The 10,873-nt window shown below is 33.4% G+C and overlaps 1 pseudogene; it reads right to left on the minus strand.

Moving 5' to 3' along the window:
- Nucleotides 1-281: 281 nt before the first annotated feature.
- On the minus strand, nucleotides 282-426 carry LOC145249880 (U2 spliceosomal RNA; annotated as a pseudogene).
- Between the last annotated feature and the right edge of the window lie 10,447 nt (nucleotides 427-10,873).

A 10,873-nucleotide genomic window follows, 5' to 3' on the forward strand; every position in this document is an offset into this window, starting at 1 on the left:
TGCAGCATCTGCCGGAACAGATGGTATTTATTTGCTCCCCCACTGAGCAAATTAGGCACAAGGCCGTTTTTAATGTGAGGTAAAAACCAGCTCCCCTAAAAGGGGTCACTCTGGTTACCAAAAATAATAATTGTCCCAGTATAGAGGGTTTCCCCTCCATTGACTGGTACAAATTATCTTAAGTGCAGTATCTGCCGGAACAGATGGTATTTATTTGCTCCCCCACTGAGCAAATTAGGCACAAGGCCGTTTTTAATGTGAGGTAAAAACCAGCTCCCCTAAAAGGGGTCACTCTGGTTACCAAAAATAATAATTGTCCCAGTATAGAGGGTTTCCCCTCCATTGACTGGTACAAATTATCTTAAGTGCAGTATCTGCCGGAACAGATACTACACTTTGATCTTGACCAAAAGGCCAAGAAGCACTATGTGTGTGTGTATATATATGTGTGTATATATGTGTATATATGTTGTGGGTATATATATATATATATATGTGTATATGTGTGTGTATATATATATATATATGTGTATACATATGTGTGTATATATATATGTGTATATATATGTGTATATGTGTGTGTATATATATATGTGTGTGTATATATTGTATATATGTGCGTGTATATATGTGTGTATATATATGTATATATATGGGTGTATATATATGTGTATACATATATATATATATATATATATATATATATATATATATATATATATATATGATTTTATTTTCTAGGTTATGCCCCTGAACGAGATAAAGTCAGAAAACGTATTCATCAATTGAAACATGAACTAATAATCTGAAAATGGACAACCAACCCACGCGACTGCGAGGTGTAACCAAAGGCCAAACTCTCCATTATCAGTAATAATCCGTGGAAAGTGTCTTTTGTTCAGTCTTGGATATATGAGCGGATTATTGGTTCTTTTCAATTGGTGTCTGCAGGAAGTGAAACAACGGGAAACGTGTTTTCATCTTGATTCTAGGGTGAATAGAATATTCCTCATCGTCCACTTAAATGTGGATATGCCAATTCTTAGGAAAGGGGTTCAGATCAATAGAACGTTACGTATATATGTAAAGGTTAACTGCGGAGAGGTGATCGTGGCGGATTGTATTTAGGGGACTCGCGGATCATGCGTTCTTTCCATTTTCGGATATAAATTAGCACAATTGGCGTACATTAAGATATCTTAGGACGATCAAGAGATATATGCATAGATGTGAGAGAGAAAAGGAGCAAAGGAAAGAGGAAGTATAAAGATGGGAGGAAGTAATCGAATGTGAAAAATAGACAGATATATTGAATAAGGAATAAAATGACGAGATCGATCAAACTATAAGTGAGTGAAAGATATAGAGAGTTACAGAGAGAAAGAAAAAGCATGACACTATCATATCATCGATGAAAGAATAGATCATATTTGGTATCGTTAGCCATGTGTCCTGAGATCAATATAGTGTCAATTGCTATAACTGATATAAACTATATGTACTTTCCCCAAGTAATTGAGATCATTGGTTTCTGCTCATATAATAATATTACTACATTCAATATGTTCCATTAAAATTCATTGTCATGATATTATGTAAAGGGCGCTTTAACAAATTGTATGCATCTGCAAGTTAATATTTCATGGAATAGAATATATAATTCGTCATATATATATATATATATATATATATATATTTAACTATTATATATATATGAATATACTATATTCAGTGTAGCTTAATCGTCATATATATTTTATAAATTACTATACATATATATATGTGTGTGTGTGTGTGTGTGTGTGTGTGTGTGTGTGAGAGTGTGTATGTGTGTGTGTTTATTTCCGCGGGTGCATACAGCATAGTCCCGTTGGCACATTGATCCTCATCAGATCACCAAAGTTAAGCAACTTTGAGCCTGGATTGTACCAGATGGGTTACCATTTGGGAATTCTAGGCGATGTATGATCTCTCTGCTTATCTCGGCATATATTTTAGTCTTCCTGAACCTTCATTTTCCACCAGTATTTAACAAAAGCGATTCAGGAGAGGTTTAGTCAGAGATTGCACAACAGCTACCACAAAAAATCACGTACAGGCTCCTTTACAGCAGGTATCCATAGTCTGTTAAGTCTAAAGGATGCTCCTATATGTGTATGCATATGTGTCATTTTTCATATGTTAATAATATATTACATGCAAACTGTGGATAACTGAATTCATATATTATGTAAAGGGCGCTTTAACAAATTGTATGCATCTGCAAGTTAATATTTCATGGAACAGAATAAATAATTCGTCATATATATATATATATATATATATATAACTATTATAGTAATTTATAAAATATATATGGCGATTAAGCAACACTGAATATTCTGCGTTTCATACAACTATAGGATTCGTCAGGCTTATGCGCGAATTCTGTCGTTGCTTCTTGTTTTTATACATGTTGAGGATTACTAGTTGGCCACTCAGCTTTCTAGTATCCACCGCGCCCCTTCCTACCAGCCAATGGGCATGCATTTTATCAAACAAAGGATCTGTTTTAGAGCTAGGTTAGTGGTTTTAGGTGGCCGTTCTACTTCGTTTTTTTATATACATATAAATATACCTATGTGTACACAATAATTCACATATATATACATACACATATATATATACATATATGCGTGTGATCATTTATGTATATTCATGTTTATTTAATTTATTTATTTGTTTGTTTTCTATTGTTATTGTTAGTTTTAAAGCTATTTTGTATCGCTATCCTAGAGTAAGTTTTATTTTGTGAACACAGTTGTTTGCTATTTCCCGCCTACATTTTAATAGATTTTGAGGTTCTTTAAAGTACAGGATAGAAAATTTTTCATGGAGGCATAATTTACATGGGTCGTCTAAATGTCTGCATGTGGTAGCTTGTCTTATTATTTTCTATTCGACTACCGGCGAATGTCCGCTTTCTTTGAGTTCCCAGTATTTATTCGCTAGTGTTGTTTTTATACGGTGTTTTTTTTATTTTTGAATGTGCTTTTGTGGTCATAGTATCGGGTTTTGAAATCTAAGGAAGTCATGCCTATGTAATATCAAGCAACAATATTTGCAAATGAAAACCCAAATAACACAAAATATTACATAGGCATGACTTCCTTAAGTGTAGCTTAATCGCCATATATATTTTTTAAATTACTATACATATATATATATATATATATATATGTGGGGGGGAGTGTGTATGTGTGTGTGTTTATTTCCGCGGGTGCATACAGCATAGTCCCGTTGGCACATTGATCCTCATCAGATCACCAAAGTTAAGCAACTTTGAGCCTGGATTGTACCAGATGGGTTACCATTTGGGAATTCTAGGCGATGTATGATCTCTCTGCTTATCTCGGCATATATTTTAGTCTTCCTGAACCTTCATTTTCCACTAGTATTTAACAAAAGCGATTCAGGAGAGGTGTAGTCAGAGATTGCACAACAGCTACCACAAAAAAATCACGTGCAGGCTCCTTTACAGCAGGTATCCATAGTCTGTTAAGTCTAAAGGATGTTCCTATATGTGTATGTATATGTGTCATTTTTCATATGTTAATAATATATTATATGCAAACTGTGGATTCATATATTGCTTGATATTTATAATTTTTATTATAGTTGTGTATTGGTATATGTGAGTATTTTTAAACCATCTTCTTAATATTGCAAAGCTATTATTTCCCCTCTAATCTTTAATTACCAAATATTTGCATTGGAATTTTTAAATAGTTTTAACATTGTTGATAGCATTATTATATGGTACTTATTTATTAATATCTTATTTATTAATATCTTAAACCTCACACTCGGAGGCGTATATCTCCAACTAAAGGAGCTGACATAGTTCATGAGTAGGGTGAGCGACTTGGACACACAGTTGCAAACTACTTACAACCTCTACTCAGTCATAACTGACAGAACAAGCACACATTACTCCTATCAGGTAAATAAAGTGTTCCGTTTGAAATATCGTCCCTGTTTCTGAGTTCGACAGAAACATTCCCGTGTTCGAATACATACATCTGAAGGAGGTCAGAGGTTACATCAACCGACATGTTGTTAAAATGACAGACAAATAAATAACCTTAGTCCAAATAATCCAAATAATACGAGTATATTATTATTATTATTATTATCATTATTATTATTGTTGTTGTTGTTGTTGTTGTTGTTGTTATTATTATTATTATTATTATTATTATTATACTACTACTACTACAAACAGCAACAATAATAATAGTAGTACCAACCTTTCAATGTGTTTTAGTGTGATTTTCCTTCTTAAACATCAGGTCAATTGCTTTGACTTTAGACATTCAAGCTGTATTAACAATATCACCGTTCCCAACCGGTAAGCCTTTTGCAAAATTGTAAAATAAATTATTCCGTCTATCTGATTAAGCCATTTACGATGTTTTTTTGTCATGTTCCCAAGCTTTTCAATTACAATTCGATGCGTTGATACATTATTATTATTTCTTCTATCTATCTATCTATCTTCTTCTTCTTCTTCTTCTTCTTCTTCTTCTTCTTCTTCTATCTTCTATCGTTATTCTTTCTATCTATCTATCTTCTATATATCTATCTTCTATCTATCTATCTTTTTCTATTTTCTTCTAGCTATTCTATCTATTTTTCTTCTATTTTCTTCTTTATATATATATATATATGAAATGAACTAATTTTTCCCGTGTGATTTGGACCTTAATAGAAAATTAAAAAGCAACGCATTTCATGCAAATGCAATATACACAAACTGCAGCACATTATGTGAGGTGTGCTATATGCCTATTTACTCTACACTTCCTCGATAATAGTGCATCGTATTTTTTTCTGATGAGAGTTCACAGCCTAAATCGGTTAGAATCAATGAAAGTTGTAAACTCGTTTCTCTCTAATAATTTCCTCCTTTCCCCGCTCCCCATTTCAACCGCTGCTTGATCGTTCACAAGGGACAGTTACGAACGAACACCGATTTCTGGTTTAGTAGCTGCTTACAATAACTGAAATACTTCCTATTCGGTTGAAACACACAACGCTTACTGTTTCGTTGCTTAATTACCATAAAAATGATTCCCTTTTCTTTTTATTTCATAAACATATAATGCAGCATTTCCGTTTTATTTCGGTTCGCTTCGTTCTATGTTTTTCTTTTATTTTTTCCGTTTTTCCGATTCCTTTTGGAAGTTTAACAGCGTTATTATTTTTACCCAGAGTTAAATATTAATTTTCCGGTCAAAATAATTATACCATCGTGATTCTCGCATTTAGAAATGTAAAATAACAAATTCTCACGAAAATCGATTAGCAACAAATCAAATTATGAGGGATTTAACATATTTACCGACAAAGGTCGAAATTACTCTATTTTAAAATATAAACAATGCATGTCCATATAAAACTCTATACGTCCGATTCGTAAAACCAAATACTACGAAGGAAAGGGGGAGGCATCATATAAGTTAATCAACGTTTGTTTCTATATTATTTAGAAATCCATTCTTAATATTGGGAGGGAGATAATTTTTTAAAAACTTATATGTACTTTCACCAGACAATTTATTAATTCTTATTATGGGGAGGGGGATAGTATTTTACTCGTGTAGAAATACAAACGTTACTATTTCGAAATCCATTGTTAATATTAGGAGGGTTTTTTTTAATCGTCTCTGTTTACCCCTAACAATTTAATAATTCTTATTATAAGGCGATTTTATAATTATTAATATAAGGAGGCAAGCTTTTTGTAAGATTGTAAAAGAAATTATCTAACCCTAACCCTAACCCGAACACTAACCCTGATTAAGCCATGTGTGCTGGCTTGTTGTGATGGTTTGAAGCGTTCCAATCACAATGGGAATCACCTTGACTTTTTTTTTTACATTTCCAGAGTTTATTATTAATATTATAATTATTAATAGTATTATTATTGTTATTGTTGTTATTGTTGTTGTTGGTGGTGTCATTATTGTGGTTTTTGTTGTTGTTGTTGTTGTTGTTGTTGTTGTTGTTAGTGGAGTCGGAAAGGGTGAAAGTAGGAAGAGGGCGACTTGCTGAGAATAAGAACATATATATAAAGGAAAGGTTAGTGGTATAAAAAGGTTAGCAAGTCCGGGGGGGGGAGTTGTCTCTGTACGGCATCCGGGGTAACTCTTATCGAGTGATCTAGACTTGCTGATTATATGCCTAAAGGAGAAGCCTATCCTAGCGGTTGTAAGGGTGTGTATGTCCCCACAACAAAACCAACACCAATTATTATTATTATTATTATTATTATTATTATTATTATTATTATTATTATTATTATTATTATGTATTGTCGTTATTATTGTTGTTATAACCATCTCATAATCATATTATTATATAATTTCATCATATCATGTACATTTATCATTGCATATATCAATATTAATATACAGGTATACACGTTTATATATATATATATATATATATATATATATATATATATATATATATACTATAACACCATCTTAAATTCTCTTATTATCAGATAATTACCCCTATACAATAATATTTTATTCTTATTAATCAATTTATGTTCAAGCCCACCATAGTTTTGATATCTAATAATGAAAAACTGCTCAATATCCTTAGTATAGCAAGTGTGTCTAAACGAAACTTCGTTTGGACCCGGGCAACGCCGGGCATCGATACTAGTTTATTATATAAATAGGGCCTGTCTGCGTGTTTGTGCGTGTGTTTTAGTATGTTTGTTATAAACTTTATCAGCCGCATACAAGAGTAACTAACTTAGTATCGTTAATAAGAACGATCACTCGGATCTATAATACGTAAACATTTTAAACATTGGTCAGTTATTTTGTAAAGACATTGCGTTTTTAAGATAACCTTCGGAATGTTAGAGAATATATGATTATTTCGGCAACTCAAAAAAGCCATGAGAGCAACAAACCGGACGTGCAAGACTCACGTTCGCCCTCATTTCGGGTTATCACTTAGACACATCCGATGTCGGGATTCAAATTCCGAACCTTTTCGATGAGAAGCGAGCACTCAGCCAGCTGAGCAAAGGCGCCACACACTAGAAAGTCTATTAACTAATACACCACCAAGGAAATCGCGACGAAATCCGACAGTGGACTGGACCTACTTCGTCTCGAACATGGGATGTGATCATCACGACCAGCTATAAGCCAAGTCGATATTTCACAAGTATGGATTTTATACTGGCTAAAGATGTCATCAGGACAAGCTTACATAGCGAGCAATAAGCAATAGAACCTTCAGAATATGAAAGTATATATAATTCTTTCCACAGCCAGACAGTCGCAGCTCACAAGAGTCATGACAGCCAACAAACTAATCCTCGAGTTTTGTCCTCATTTGGCCTCATCAGTTACACACATCCGAACACGGGGTTCGAAACCGGACCCTCTTGCATGTAAGCCGAGCACTCTGGTACTGATCAAACGCGCCATACACAAGACACTGACACAGATCAAGCAAATCGTGGCGAAACCCGACAGTGGAATGGACCTACTTCGTCTCAAACAAGGGATGTATCAATCGCTATCATAAATATATATTCTCTATGTATATGGTGCATAAATGTAGCATTTGCAAACAAAATAAACGAGAAATAACGTCCATGTATTTAAAAGCGTAGATATGAGATAGAGAAAGTACAAACAGAAAAAAAGCAATGAATACAAAACGAGAGAGTCGGAATGATAGTAGAGGAACGGTACAGATGGAAAGATAGATACATAGATAGAGAGAGAGAGAGAGAGAGAGAGAGAGAAAGAGAAGGTAGTGGGTATGTATGTGGTATGTAGCTAACACAGGCTGAAGTAAACGATCAATGTTCGAGAAACAGAAAGGAATGAGAAGGAAGGAGAGGTCAGTTTCGCAAATATCGGAACGAAATGAATGAAGTGCGGCATTGAAAGGCGACGGCAGAAGATCAGAAAGCCAAACGACTTCGCAAGGCCAAGCATTTCGCCCCCTTTTAATTCGAATCTTTTCCCCCATTACGGATGGATTTGAATTGCATAGTTGATTGCTCTCTTGATAGCGATATCGACCCGCCGTTCCCAGCCTTTTTTTCGCCGTTCCATGCCTTTTGTATTCAGAGGATCAAGACAATCATATCCATCCAATCAACTGGACTGCTGGCCAACTGGATACTGAAAACTATAAAACGTATCAATTCTTCCTCTGCAGTGGAAAGCGTTTGCCGACGCATTGCCTTTCAAGGCAAACGCAATACAAACTTTCTATTCGTCTCATAAATACCATGTCAACTACTCTCATTACTCGTAAGAGCTTTTCAGACTTCAATCTAAATCAATTCTTATTTAGGCATTTCTATTTTGTCACGAATGTATGATGTGAGCCAAGGTCGTTGCATTAGGGTGCGACATACTTGTCTACAGGCAAGGTCATTTGCAAAAATATACTACGTTTTTTAGCAAGAAAGTTTCAAAGATATACAGCGGAAGGCATATCAATAACATCGTTGTTTTAAGAAACTAGATGACAACTATTTGATGATGAAGTGTAATGGTGAACTTATCGTTAAACAGCGGTACAGTGTGCAAATATTCTAGATATGAACACGAATCAGAGGGGCGATAGGCATATACATACATATATATTCATACGTATACGTTCATATATAAGACACACACACACACATATATATGTACATACATATACACAAAACTTGGAATTAAATTGATAAATTAAACAAAAAATCGATATAAAGTTTTATTTATAAATTAGTCCATTTAAAAAAATGTAATCAATTAAATTGCAAATTTTCATTCATACTATTCCTCTATGTCGTATATTGCGCTTATTCATCTGGTTGAGGTTGTCTTATAAATGTTGATGCTAGTGTGCATATGGACTTTATTTTTGCAGTTTGTACTCGACCCGTAATCTTGATATATATTTTTAAATGTCCATACACACACACGCATATATATATATATATATATATATATATATATATATATATATGAACATCATATCCACATATATATATACATATATACACACCCACATATATATATATATATGAAAAGTATATATACATGCATATATACATATACATATATATATATATATATATATATATATAGAGAGAGAGAGAGAGAGAGAGAAAGAGAGAGATAGAGGGAGAGATTCTGCCATTTAGAAACGATTATATATTTATCTATACAAGTGACACATTATTTCTTATTATAATTATAATCTCTGTAGAATAACCTCTCGAACAATGTACATCATTTTCATTACCATTGGCAAAATGCGCCGGACGGAAAAAAATAACCATACACCAAAAAAAAAAAAAAATATGATTATACACTAATCCATTCTCTGAGCATGGACATGCAACTATCACGTATACACAGATGAGGAAAATCCTGAAATAATCCAAGGAATGATATACAACACTCAATAAGAGTTTTTTTTTTGATAATGTTTATTTTGTGCTTAACGACCCTTACTCTCTCGTCGCAACCAACCTAATCCAGTGGCAGGACAAGGTGAAAACTCTTGGAAGCCAGATACGGTACAGGAGCTGCCGGAAGTCTCTCCGCTCTCCGACGCACTGCGCACAATATTTACAAATGGTTTCTTATCGGTACAGGCCAGACTGAATGTTCCTTAATTGCATGATCTAACGATAACTGTTGTATTACTGTGAGTGTGCGGTATAAGTACAACATATTTGGAAGTAATATACAGAGATATGGACCTTACCACTGCTGTTTATAATACCAGAAAGTGTCTATATTTTGGCACAATTGGATAAATAACTATATTCTATAACTCGTTTCTTTAAACATATTCATCATTTGTTTAACACGAAACAAATATTTGTAGAACGTAGTGTGTATGCTTGTAATATGGCAACATACTTTCTTGCATAATGGGTTCATTGCCAAATATTCGCCTTCCGTTATTTACAAAAATATAGTATCGATTTATTTAATTTTTTTCCGTACGTTTCGCCAATTAACTGAAGGATGTTTGTAGCGTCCAAAAAGTGGAATAGTTCGAATTTCCATTAAACAATATCTTTTACGAAAAATAATGTTATGCATTTCTATGTTGTAGTAATGCACTAAGGTTTTACTTATATAAAAAAGAGAAAACACATTAATAATTGGAACATATATTGCGATTTTAGTTACGACAAATTACGTGATTTAAATCATTAAAACAATAATATTTATATATCTTTATATCTATAAAAGTGAAATTGTCTCTCTGTGTCGGTGTGTATCCATTTCCCTAACAAACTATGCAGTCAATCTACAGACTCGAGATATGCCATAAAGTGTATTGAGATCTGGGAAAATCTTTCAAATCAGTTTTCAGTAAGAAATGTGGCTTTCAAGTGGTCAAATTTTAACGATTTGCCCTTTGAAATTTCTACTAATCTCCCACGCCATTTTTATGTCTAAATACTTGAAATTTTTTATGGACGTTACTCAGACATGAATCAAACATTTTATTTGATTTGAGCCTAAAACCATATTTTTAAGGGGTCCAAATTGTGGTCAAATTAAAACAAAAAAGAAATTTGACCTCTGCGATCTGTACAAAATTACTCAGCCAATGTTATGTCTTAACATTTGAAATTTTACATAAAATGTATTCAGACATAGCTCCAGCTTTTTAATATGTTTTGACCAAAAGCCTGGCTGCGAAAGGGTCAACGTTCAAAAGATGTGACGGCTGGAGTCTCTAGCACACAATTAAGCAAATTTAAGGTCAAAATATTTGAAATTTTACATAAAGGGTATTCAGACTTGCAGCAAGCTTGTTAATCAGTTTT

Source organism: Euprymna scolopes, chromosome 28 (assembly GCF_053919585.1).
Source record: "Euprymna scolopes isolate OS-2025 chromosome 28, ASM5391958v1, whole genome shotgun sequence".
Lineage (NCBI taxonomy): Eukaryota > Metazoa > Mollusca > Cephalopoda > Sepiida > Sepiolidae > Euprymna > Euprymna scolopes.